The sequence below is a fragment of the Ictidomys tridecemlineatus genome, chromosome 5 (genome assembly GCF_052094955.1).
Source record: "Ictidomys tridecemlineatus isolate mIctTri1 chromosome 5, mIctTri1.hap1, whole genome shotgun sequence".
Classification (NCBI taxonomy): domain Eukaryota; kingdom Metazoa; phylum Chordata; class Mammalia; order Rodentia; family Sciuridae; genus Ictidomys; species Ictidomys tridecemlineatus.
The window spans coordinates 65460574-65472725 of NC_135481.1; positions in this window are offsets into that span (position 1 = coordinate 65460574).

Consider the following 12152-nt stretch of genomic DNA (forward strand, 5'->3'; position numbering starts at 1 on the left):
AAAGTAGCATTTTCACAGATGTATTTCTGATAATGTAGAAGTAGAATATTTTTGATGATGTAGGAGTGCATTTTGGAAAAGCATTGCTAATCGTTTTCTCTCCAGTGTGACAACTGGGAGAATTTGTTTCCACCAAATTCTCAGTGGGTGAGGCATCACCAGTCCTGGAACCACCTAGTGTCGAGGTCACTTCACTCTCAGACACAGAAGACTGGATGCTGGAGTTCATCATCAGAGACTGTTCAAACCAAGAGCCAGAGGCTAATGTGGAGAATTTTTAACGACTTTACTATGACCTTTGGAAAGACATAACTTACACTGTAACCAAGAACAACACGTGCATACATATAAGACTGATATTAAAATTACTTGGTTTGGGCTGGGGTTGTGGCTCAGTGGTAGAGCACTTGCCTCACACATGTGAGGCACTGGGTTTGATCCTTAGCACCACATAAAAATAAATAAAGATGTTTTTTTCATCACTAAAAATATAATTTTAAAAAATTACTTGGTTCAGTCTTAACCAAGACAAAATAGGTTCTGATATTTTCTATTTTAATCTGTGCATTTTCATTCGATTTCATTCATTGTGTTTTATTCTTTTTCTCTTTTACATTATTGATGAAGGCACATTAAATTGATTTCCCAAACCATTGATACTAGGCTAAGGGAAAATGAATATCCACCTACCTTGACATGTAAATTTAGGACAACACTGCCTATAAAAAGTTTCCTCAGCATGGAAGGAATGGAGGAACTCTAGATAGGGTAGAGGGGTAGAAGGGGAAGGGAAGGGGCATGGGGTTTAAATGATGGTGGAATGTGATAGACATCATTATCCAAAGTACATGTATGAATGAAGACATGAATTGGTGTGAATATACTTTGTATATAGCCAGAGATATAAAAAATGGTGCTGTATATGTATAATATGAATTGTAATGCATTCTGCTGTCATATATAAATAAAAAAATTAATTAAAAAAAGTTCCCTCTTTCTGGGCACAGAGGTACACACCTATAATTCCAGCACCTTGGGAGGCTGAGGCAGGAGGATTGTGAGTTCAAAGCTAGCCACAGCAACTTAATGAGGACCTAAGCAACTCAGTGAGAACTTGTCTCTAAACAAAAGTACTGGAGATGTAGCTCAGTGGTTAATTGCCCCTGAGTTCAATCCCTGGTATAATCAATCAATCAATCAATCAATCAATCAATCAATTTCTGCTTAATTTATGTAAATAAGGTCTATAAATAATAATATAGAATAAATTTCATTTATTTTCAGCTACATAAAATATTTGGGAATATTACATCTATGGAATCCATATTTATTTAGAATAAATTAAAACTTGATTTCTATGTAGAATATAAAAATCCACATAGGACTGCTTGAAATCAATAGCTGTACTCATGTAGGAATGAGTAACTTTCTGGTTAATTGGACTTCCAGCAAAGTTAACCAACTAATACATCCTTTGGAGGTCACATATAGTTGCTTTTTCATAGCAGGACCAAAACTCAGAAACTAAACCTTAGCAGTAATTCAGGTCAAATAAAAAACTGATTTTTCCATGGCAATTGTCTAAGCTGGTAGCCCTTTTTAAAACACTGTGTAACCCAAAAGAGCCCTTGACACAGGGCAGAGGAATGTGATGCACCTCTAGCATGACTGCAGGCCAGCTTCACAGCTCCTGGGGCTGGGTGGGTTCCCAGAGGCTCTGTCCCCTCCCTTCCCTGCTGACAGGGATTGGGCTAAATCTGCGCAGAATAACTTCCTGACAAGGCACTCTATCCTTCATGGTGATTCATTCAAGCAAAAACAAGGGCAACCACCACCATCACCACCATCAAAGAACTCTGCCCATTTCCTAGGCTGAAAGTGAAAAAATATTGTTTCTCCTTAAATATTTAAAAATAAACCCCAAACTACCTTAGGGCAAGAGGCCTAGAAGGGTGTGCCTCATCTCTGCCATCACTTCTTGGTTCTTGAACCAGGTCACATCTGGTGTTCCAGCAACATCTTCAAGCTCAGTGGAGCTAACAGCTTCCACCAAGTGGGTTGCAATAGTGTTTGGCATGGTTATTCCAAGTGCAACAACTTCCTGTGAAGAAGTTACTTAGGTTTGGGGAAGATACTGTAATTTGGCCATTCAATTTGAATTGTTCTGAAGGTTGCCAGACTTGTCCTGCCAGGCCTTAGTGTCAAGAACTTTCATCTCCCTGGGCTCCACCTCTCCCTTGTCCCCCATGGAGAGCAGAACAAAGGGAGAAGGCCCCAGGCTGTGCCATTCAAAGAGCCAGTGAAGGATGACTTCTGAATGATAAAAGCTTCTCCACCAAAGCTTTCCCTCAAGACTTCTATAGGCTACACAATGAAAATTAGTCCAAGCTGAGTACACCCCTGGCAAGTGACTTGAACAGGACTGTGAATATACTTGCTCTTTTTCATTATCTTAAAATATACACACAGAGGGAATACACACACACACACACACACACACACACACACACACACACACACACACACACAGAGTTCCTCCCCTGTATTTTTTCTTCGGAAAATATCACACGTTGATAACCTTTCTGCAAGTGACGTGGCACCAGATTTTGGCAAACACAAGCTCCTACATGCAAGTGAAGTCACTCTTTAACTAGTGTGTGAACTGCCTATTTAAACATTTACTTTCACTCATGCTTGGAAGGAGGCTGTTGCCCTGGGGCCTTTCAAACAGGGCCCTTGACCCCTGTTGGTAAGGCTGTTGTTCTCCTCAGAAGAAGGTTGTTAATTATATTCTTTAAGTCACCCATTATTCTGAACTCCTGCAGGTCCCTAATCTCTTTGTCAAAGTTGTCCTTGGACTGCTCTTTCTCCATTGCTCTCGGACCCCAGTGTTCCATACTCAAAATGGAGGCCACTCAATCTCTCCAAGTCCAGGCTTCTCCATTTTTACTTCTTCTTTCCTCAAAGGAGCCAATTTCTTTTTCATCTCCTCATTTAAAAACCATAAAAAAGAGATTTTGTCTAAAACTAGGCTATGCATGTTTCTGCCCAAATTCACTCCTATTAGAGAGGAAACTGAGGGTCTGAGACAAACTTCAATCACACAGAGCCTCAAAGATCAAAGACACCAGCACAAATGCATTTTCTAATGCACAGCCCTAATAAGAAGCCGATCCAAGCTTAGGAATTTAAGTGTTTTAAAGTGGTGACAAGTCTGAGTACAGTGCAGAGAAAGACTCAGTAAAATGGGGCATGAAAGTCTGACCCAGGGAGGTGGAGGGAAACTGGGGCCTCCTGGTGGGGCATGAAATAACACTGAGCAAGGGGTAGTGTGAATAATCAATAGAGCTAGGATACACAAAATTGGTCCATAGCAGCATTGCCAAGAACATTTCATAAGAGTTTAAAATTGGTTAAAAAGCAACTGTTTTTAAGAGGCAAAGTTGATTAGAACCTGGAAAGTTTTTGACCTGCAATTGCAAAGTTACCTACCCTGAATTCTGAAAATTGTTTCTACATACCTCCAAGTGCATAGTTATAACACCTCATGTGCGTGAATAAGGCTGCTCTTTCCCACACATGACTATATTAAGCATTTTTAATAGCCATCAGTATCATGTTTTAATATTCTTCCTTCACTTCTTTATGACCTATTGTAATGTAGATACACATTTAATCAAAGTTGTAATGTAGCTATGATAGCATTTACTCTTTTATGGCTTTGGTTCTTGATAGTTATGTCTTATAGGAATGAGGAGATTTTAAAACATATTCAAAGCATTTATAAAAATTCTTGCTGGGTGCGGTGGCACACACCTGTAATCCCAGAGGCTTAAGAGGCTGGGACCGGAGAATTGCAAGTACAGAGCTAGCCTCAGCCACAGCAAGGTGCTTAGCGGCTCAGTGAGACCCTGTCTCTAAATAAAATACAATAAAATAGCACTGGGGATATGGCATTTCAGCTTCTAAGGAATAATTCATGGAAGTGATGCTATGATAGGTCAGAAAGGACCATGAAGAACCTTCTGGGTTCTCTTGGGAAACTCACTCTGGTCATCATGGAAAAAGTCCTACTGTTCTGAGACTCATGTGAGAGGTGCTGCTTGATGGCACTGGAGTCAGTAACCCTACTGAGCTCTGAGCCTACAGTCAACACGAACTACCAGGCATGTCAGAAAGAAACCTACAGATCATTCCAGCCCCCAGTATCCAAGTCACCCTAGCTCTTGAGTCTCCCTGAGATTCCTGGCTTTGTGGAAAAAGGCAAACTCTCCTTACTATGTCCTGTCTGAATTCCTGACTCAGAGAACCCAATAGCATATGGAATGGTTGTTTTTGTCAGTAAGTTTTGGGGTGGTTTGGTATGCAGCAGTGATCACTGGAATAATCCATAATCACTATAATGGAAACCGTGTCGGTTCATCGACCATGTTTAATTCAATTCAGGTTATAAACTCTTATGCTGGGGAATATCCTGTACTGATTCAAATCTTCTTGGTGATACATTTTTCCTACCCATTATGATTTAGCCATTCTGCAGAAATTGCACTTGGGCTGGAGAAGAGAATGTAGGGAAAGGATGGCTTGGATGTGAAGTGAGATGAAGAAGCTTTATCTAGGTTAACACTGCAGGGGGCTCAGAGATTCACCATGCACACTGGAGTTCCCACTCTTACTCAACTTGAACTACTTTAGCCTCAGAGTTTTCATAACATTATGTCTCCAGAGTGCATACATCTGGGCCAACTTGCAGATCCCTTGGTGGCCATGTGGTGTGAACCATGCTCCTGCCATCTCTAGCTACCAGATGATGCCATCATGCATGGCCTCCTGAACAGAGATGTCTGTGTGCACCTGGATCAGTCTAGATAGACCTAAGCTCCTGGCCTAATTCCTTTAGTCCCTGGGTCCAGAAAATCTCTAGCTAATACTTATCATCTGGTTAGGAAAGCAAGATGTTTATTTTGGGATCACAGGGCCTGCAGATGTTGGGATGGGGCAGGTTGTAGATGCTGGGGTAGGTGATGAATGTGTAGTTTGCAGTAATGTGTGCTTTCTCAAATTGTCATTTCTGAGCCACAACCCCCAGGCCCATTTCTCAACTCATTTTGAAGCTGAAGAAACACTGATGCCAGACTTGGGCCCTGGAAGGCAGATAAAAATTCTAGGATGGAAATCTTTGATTTTGGCCAAGTTCTACTCTACACAGTAAAATCGGAAATTTTGGAAAAGTAGTCCTATAAAATAGTTTAGCACCAGGATCTTTGTATAAGATAAGATTTTGTAGGGAAGATATTCCAAATACATATAAATTTGAGATAAGATTGAAAATGAGTCTCTGCTGCTTTTTTTCCCTTTTTTTCTTCTTCTCACTGAATCAAGATATTGGAAAATCTCAATTAAAATAGCCTGAAAGGATCACACACATCATTCAGATGCCCTTGACCTTCATTTTCACTGAATAAAGTTAGCTCATCACGGAAACCTCTGCTGGAAAGTGAGAGCCCTTCAGATCAAGAGTAGTTTTTCAAAACTCATCAGGTCAATGTCAGGTTGAAATCATAAAAAACCACCCAAGCCTGTTGTCAAATTCAATATAATCTTTGCCTACAAGTCCCCTGCTGTTTGCCTGCAGCTCTCTGACCTATCATATACATGATTCACAGCTGCAGACTCTATAGTGCATAGATGACACCTTTTCCCTGCTCTCTAAATCCTAGTGGTTTATAATACATTTCCAGTGCGGGGGATACAGCAGGCTCTACTACATAGGTGACAGATCCCCTCCAATGTCAAAGGGATCGTCAAATTAAATTGTTTTGTTCAATTCCATAGTAAACTCCTCAATAATTAAAAATGTCTTCTTTTAGTAGGGTTAGGGTTAGAGACTGCAAGAGAGACCATACTGATAGCTTGATAAATTAATGTCATTTATATGAGTCATAGACACAGTGATTTCTTTCCTCTATAGCCATGCATGGCTGAATTCATCCTTGAGAGGCAACTGGTATTCATGCTTCTTGCTGAAGAACTTCATCTTACACACATCATCTAGATTCAGAGGTCAAAGATTCTCTACTCAGAAGTTAGCTCAATCTTCCCCCAAAGTATCACCTTTTCCAATGGATGGCAAGTTATGACCATAGTATTCTGATGGTGGGGAGTGGACCTTGAGAATATGGACTTTTAGATGTCAATAATCCAAAATTCATTTCATCCAGTAACATTTGTTTTTAAAATGCCAAAAGCAAATCATTTTCTGCCTAATACCAAGCTCAGCAAGTTGATAGGCTGGAAACTTTTATAAGGGAGGACAAAAGTAATTTTGGATTTTGGAGAAATTCATTTGAGGAGAGGTCAGGATGGGGGAAGGATGGGCCCCTTTGGGAGTACTCTTGTTGAAAATAAATAAATAAATAAATAAATAATTTTTAAAAATAAAGCAAAACAACAACATACAGGATCAATGCAAGGAAGTGAGAAGTTCAGAGATCACCTCCCACTGGATTGTGACACCAAGCCCCTCCCACCCTGCCAGGAAGCTGCTGCCTGCCTACATGAATATGAATATCATAACAACATTGCTGACTATTACCACTCCATCCAGGGTATAATTTGCTACATGAAGACATAGGAGCCGGGCACAGTGATATATACCTGTAATCCCAGCAACTCAGGAGGCTGAGGCAGAAAGATTACAAGTTCAAAGCCAGGTTGGGCAATTTAGCAAGACCCTCAGCAACTTAATGAGACCCTGTTTCAAAATAAAAAACAAATTTAAAAACAACAGGGGATATAGCTTGGTGGTACAAGTGACCCTGGGTTCAATTCCAGTCCAAAAGAAAGAAAGAAAAAAGGAAGGAAGACATAGGACACTAATATAGATCTCTTAAAAGTTTCTTATGAAAGAAAATTGAAATAAGTATAAATATTCACTTGGTTTTTTGTTGGCTGATGTTTATTTCATTGTAATAACTGAATCTCTGCCTTCTCTCACTACTTTGTGATATAGAAACCAATGATGCAAAACGCAGATTAACACCTATTTATTCCACATCAATAAATGTACTGAAGATTGTTAGTGCTATTATGGACAGTATAAAATAATTATAAAATACAGTCCCAAGATAGAAAACTTTAAAATGTAAAGACAAGAGACTAAAATAAACATAATAGAAGGAAAAAGATAGATCATTAATAATTAATTTACTATTTACAATGTAAAGACTTTATGGAAGTCTAGAAATGGCTTTATAAGTAAATGAGTTCAGCTTTCTACCTATGAACATGAATGTAATTATATTCACTTCTTAAGAACTTCCAAAAAGGATGTTTCTGTCACTTTGTATAGCCCATTTACCTAATTGTGGGCACAGGAAAGTGGTTAGACAGATTGCAGGAATCACATTTGCAGAAAGAAAATTGTTACCCTTTACTCTAGATTAGAGAAAGATCAATGAAGAGATAGACAATGTTCCAAGGAAAGTTCTAGAAGTTTCAGAATCTGAAGAATCTGGAGAGCAGAAAATTCAAGAAAAAGTGGGTAAGCAAAACATGTGGAAAATCCCAGAAATAAAAGGAAAGTTTGTGGATGAGAACTATAAAGTATGGTAGAGGAAACATAAGTTCAGAGATACAAACTCTAGTGTGCCTGAGACTCAATCAACAGGAGAGCTTGTTGAAAGAAAGAAAGAGAGGTGGGGAGGGAGGGAGGGAGATACCCTAACATACATCACAGCTGGGGATGCTGATTGGATTGGCCAGGGATAGGGCACAAGAATCTGCATGTTAGCAAGAAATCTGAGTGTTTTTGATGCAACTGGTCCTAGGACCACACTTTAGGAAACACTGAAAACATAATTGTTGAAATCTTTTAGGAAGCAAAAATTTCCTAAATAGAAAGAGTTGGAGGGAATAAAATAATATGTTCCTTTTGAATTTACATTTGTTCTTTTTCAGAGTTAGTATATTCTCTGGTATCAGAGGGCAGGTACCAAACCAAATGAAGTACTGCTTGTTAGGACATGTGTCTTTCTCTTGTCTAGATATTTAAGAAATGGGGCAAAAAATGTTTCCTAGTGGACAAACTGTCTTAAATAATTCTAGACAGCTTGCTCAAAATAATTCCTCAGAGCATTTCTTAGAGCTTTTTTTTTTTTTTAAAAAATTTTGTCTTAGAAATATCTAAAGAATTAGCTACTGGATTTTCTAACTCTAAATCGTTAAAAATCACAAAATTTGGCAAGGCAGGGTACCTTCAGAGGGCAAGAATGAGGCAGATGCTAGAGGCAGACATATAAGTGACAGCAAGAAATGACAAGGTGACATCCTGACAATGAAGAATATGGAAAGCACACAAAGGAACTCATTTCGAGGAGAACCAGTTTTCTCAAGTGATTAATAACACTGAAGGGCTAACTGTATTACTGTACGTTATAGCAACTGATATTCAAAATGGTAATTTTTAAGTTAAAAATATGATTAAATTATACATAGCATACTTTGTTGAAAAGGTATGAAATAATATTTTATGACTTTTTGAAAGAGTTCCTATTTAAAATGGCTAAAGTTTTTTAGCTCTTAAGAGAGTCAACTTTGATTTTTTTTGCATTTATATTCAATTATTAATTTGTTCAGTTAAAAAAGCTTTACTGACAAAATTGTATATTCTTATAGTGTACATCATGATATTTTGATACATGCATATGGTGTGGAATGGCTAAATAAGCTAACTAGTATATACATTACTTTGCATACTTTTTTGGTGAAAAACATTTAAAATCTAGTCTCAGTAATTTTCAAGCATGAAATGCACTGTTATTAACTATAGTTGCCATGTTGTATAGATCTCCTGAAATTAGGTATCTTATCTGACTGAAATTCTGTATCCTTCGAAGAATATTCTCCAAATCCCACCCCTCCCTTGGCCCCGGTGACCATTTCTGCTTCTATGAGTTGGATGTTTTTAGACTTCACATATCAGTGTGTTTGTGCAGTATTTGTTCTTCTGTGGCCTGATTAATTTCACTTAGCACTGTGTCCTCCAGATTCATCCAGGTTGTTGTTGCAATAACAGGATTTTCTTCTTTTTAAGGTTGAGTAGTTTTACATTGTGTATATATACCACATATCTATTGATCTACACTTATTGATTCCATACATTGGCTATTGTGAATAATGCTTTCTTTCTCATTTATCCCTTTCTCACTGCATGCAAGACATCGTGCTAAGTACCAGGAGAAAATAATGTGGTCCCTCAAAAAACAAAATTTGGAGTCTAGAAATGCAGGAATTTGGAGTTTAGCCTAAAGATCAGAGATTTACATCTTGACTTGGAAGCCGCTGGTACAGACTGAATGAGTACAGTGGAGAGAGAAGAGCAGAGAGGGAAGCTTGGGACAGAACTAAGTGGTGACCTCACTCTTCAATGATAAGTGAGGCAGTACTGTGTTATATTTAAGATATGTATCCTCATGAAAATAAGAATAGATTATGAATTAGTGTTGCGAGCCACAGCGGAAGGGGCCCCAGCAAACTTCCAGCTGCCGGCTGATGATTGGCTCACTGCGGCCCCAGCAACATCTAGCTAATGATCATCATCACGGAGGAGCCAATCAGCTAGATGGTGCTGCGGCTGTTGTGAGCCAATCATCAGCTGGCAGCTGGAAGTTTGCTGGGGCCCCTTCCGCTGTGGCTCTCAACAAATTAGGAAGTTGGACTTAATTATAGACTAGACCTCGTTTGGAACAGAAGACTTACCAAATGTTACCACAAACCTTCCCCTACTTACCCAAGGACTTATCTAAATGCATAGAGGGTTCAGACATAAGAATTGCTGAGAAAGACAAGCTTGAATGAGCCTCAGTCTTATAAAGCAATTAAGCAAATTTTACCACAGAGTCAGGTTCAGAGCTTAAGGTTGACACTGATCAGGAAGGCTCTCACCTACTCACAACATAAAATTTTGCAAAATAAAACTGGTACAATGAAATGTTTTTTACAACTGTTAAGAAAATTTCTAATTATTCAGTGATTGGTGTGAAAAATGAATACAGAGCATTCAAGTACATAAATCAATTAAGTTGACTGAATACAGTGTTACCATTGGTGTTTGTGGGTGCGAAGGATGTGATAAATAAGATGGCGTATTCTACATGTGGGGTAATCTCCAGTCAAGGCTCCTGCTAAGTCATAGAGCAGTCTAGGCAAACTGGGTTTAATTCATTCATCAAATGTACTGAACCTCTACTATATGCAAGGCTCTTTGGTATTTACACAGAAGACAGGAAGGTAAATAATATTTAGCCCTGACTTTGAAGGAGTTTATAAATAGCTGAGGTATGTACAAATGACTACATCAGAAGCAGGGGGTAATTATAAATTGTCTTTGCATTTTTCATGTTTTGACCTTTGAACAAATCACCCAAAGAATTTTGCACCTTATGTAGGCAGTAAACTGAACCCAACATGTAATTAAGTTAACAGCATCAACAGTTGTATCTTTCTTTAATCTATCACTACTATTTATCAGCTGCCTTTTTAACCAGGAGTAGACTTGCACCTCTGTTTTGTTAAAGCTACAAATTTATAAGTGCTTGGAATTAATCCATTCCAAAACCAAATCCTACATGACCCAGTTTTGAAAATCAAATGCACATGGTTTAAATATTTCTTGGTACATAGTAGACAATCATGTATTTGTTGAATGAATAATAGAACATAAAATTTGGTTTAAATTTGGTATGAACTGGTTATGTTTTGTTAATGCTTATACATTAATTTCCATGTTAAAATTTGACATTATTTAGATAGACAATCAGTAGGGCTTTTTCTTGGAAGATAAATATTCCCCAATATGCATCTGAAGATCATATATTCTGCCAGAAAGCTTAGAAAGTAGACTTTTGCCAGATGATAGCCATCTGGAGGCCCTTAGGTAAAACAAAGCCTAAGTTTTCACATTATTACCCCCTTAGAATTCTCCAGCAGACTGCCTCTTAGGTTTCTATCAGGCCCAAACTGGGTCATATATTCATGCCCAAATCAATCATTAAGAAATTAAATGGTTTAGATTGCATAGAATGAATACTTGAGCTTCCCTCAAGGGGTAGATACCAAAGTAAAACTGGGATTTTATCAACCTGGAAGAAGAGGGAAATGACTTATCAGATAGGAAACTGAAAGTGTTTAGTACAACAGCTATTACATTAATATATTCCTTTATGGCCCAGATATCCAGATTAAATGTGTGTGTGTGTGTGTGTGTGTGTGTGTGTGTGTGTGTGTGTTGGGGGGCACACGTGTACATTCTCTCAGAGTCTTTATATTTCTTATTAGCCTCAGGTCCTTGAAGCAGAGCCTGAAAATGGTTTACATGAAGGTAGTTTATTTGGGGATTGCTCTCAGGAGGAAGAGTGGGAGGCAAGGGGATGAAATAGGCAGAGGGAAAGCCAACATAAAGATAAATTATGCTTTGGTTATTGCTGTGGATAACTGATGCTCAATCCTGCTGGAACATCATGAAGAGCCTGATGAAAAGCATCTTGGAACTTCCCATCCACAGGATAAAAAGGAGAAGCATTAATTTATTAGCCTTGGTCTCTCTTATTGGAGAAATGTGGCCTCACTGGTATTAATTTACCACACACACCCCCACCTCCAGGCTGGATAATTGTGAGTTCTCAGAGGTTCCCACACCTCGGTATCAGACCCTTGAGGCAAAAAGCCACAATCATCATGACCCTGAAGACAGCCACAATCCAATGACTCCTCTCTCAGTTGACCTAAGTCTGTCTGGAATTGATTGCCCCAGCCCTAATTAGATAAGAGGTAGGGTTAGAGGATACGAAAAGGAGGTATAAAAGAAAGGCTCAATACTATAATTATTCACCACTTGTAGGAGTACTTAATATGCATCAACATCAGATGGCAAGTTCTGTAAGGACAGAAACTTTTAGTGTCAGTGTTACTATCCTTGTCCCCCAGCACAGTGCCTGATACAATGTAGGTGCTCACTGAAATTTGGATGAATGTATGGATATCAGAAAATGAAGGGGAAAAAGAATCTAATCATCAGACACATCATTTCAAAGAGAAAGTGCTGAATAATAAACTACAAACCAGTCCAACCTCTCCCAGATGCTTCCTCAAAT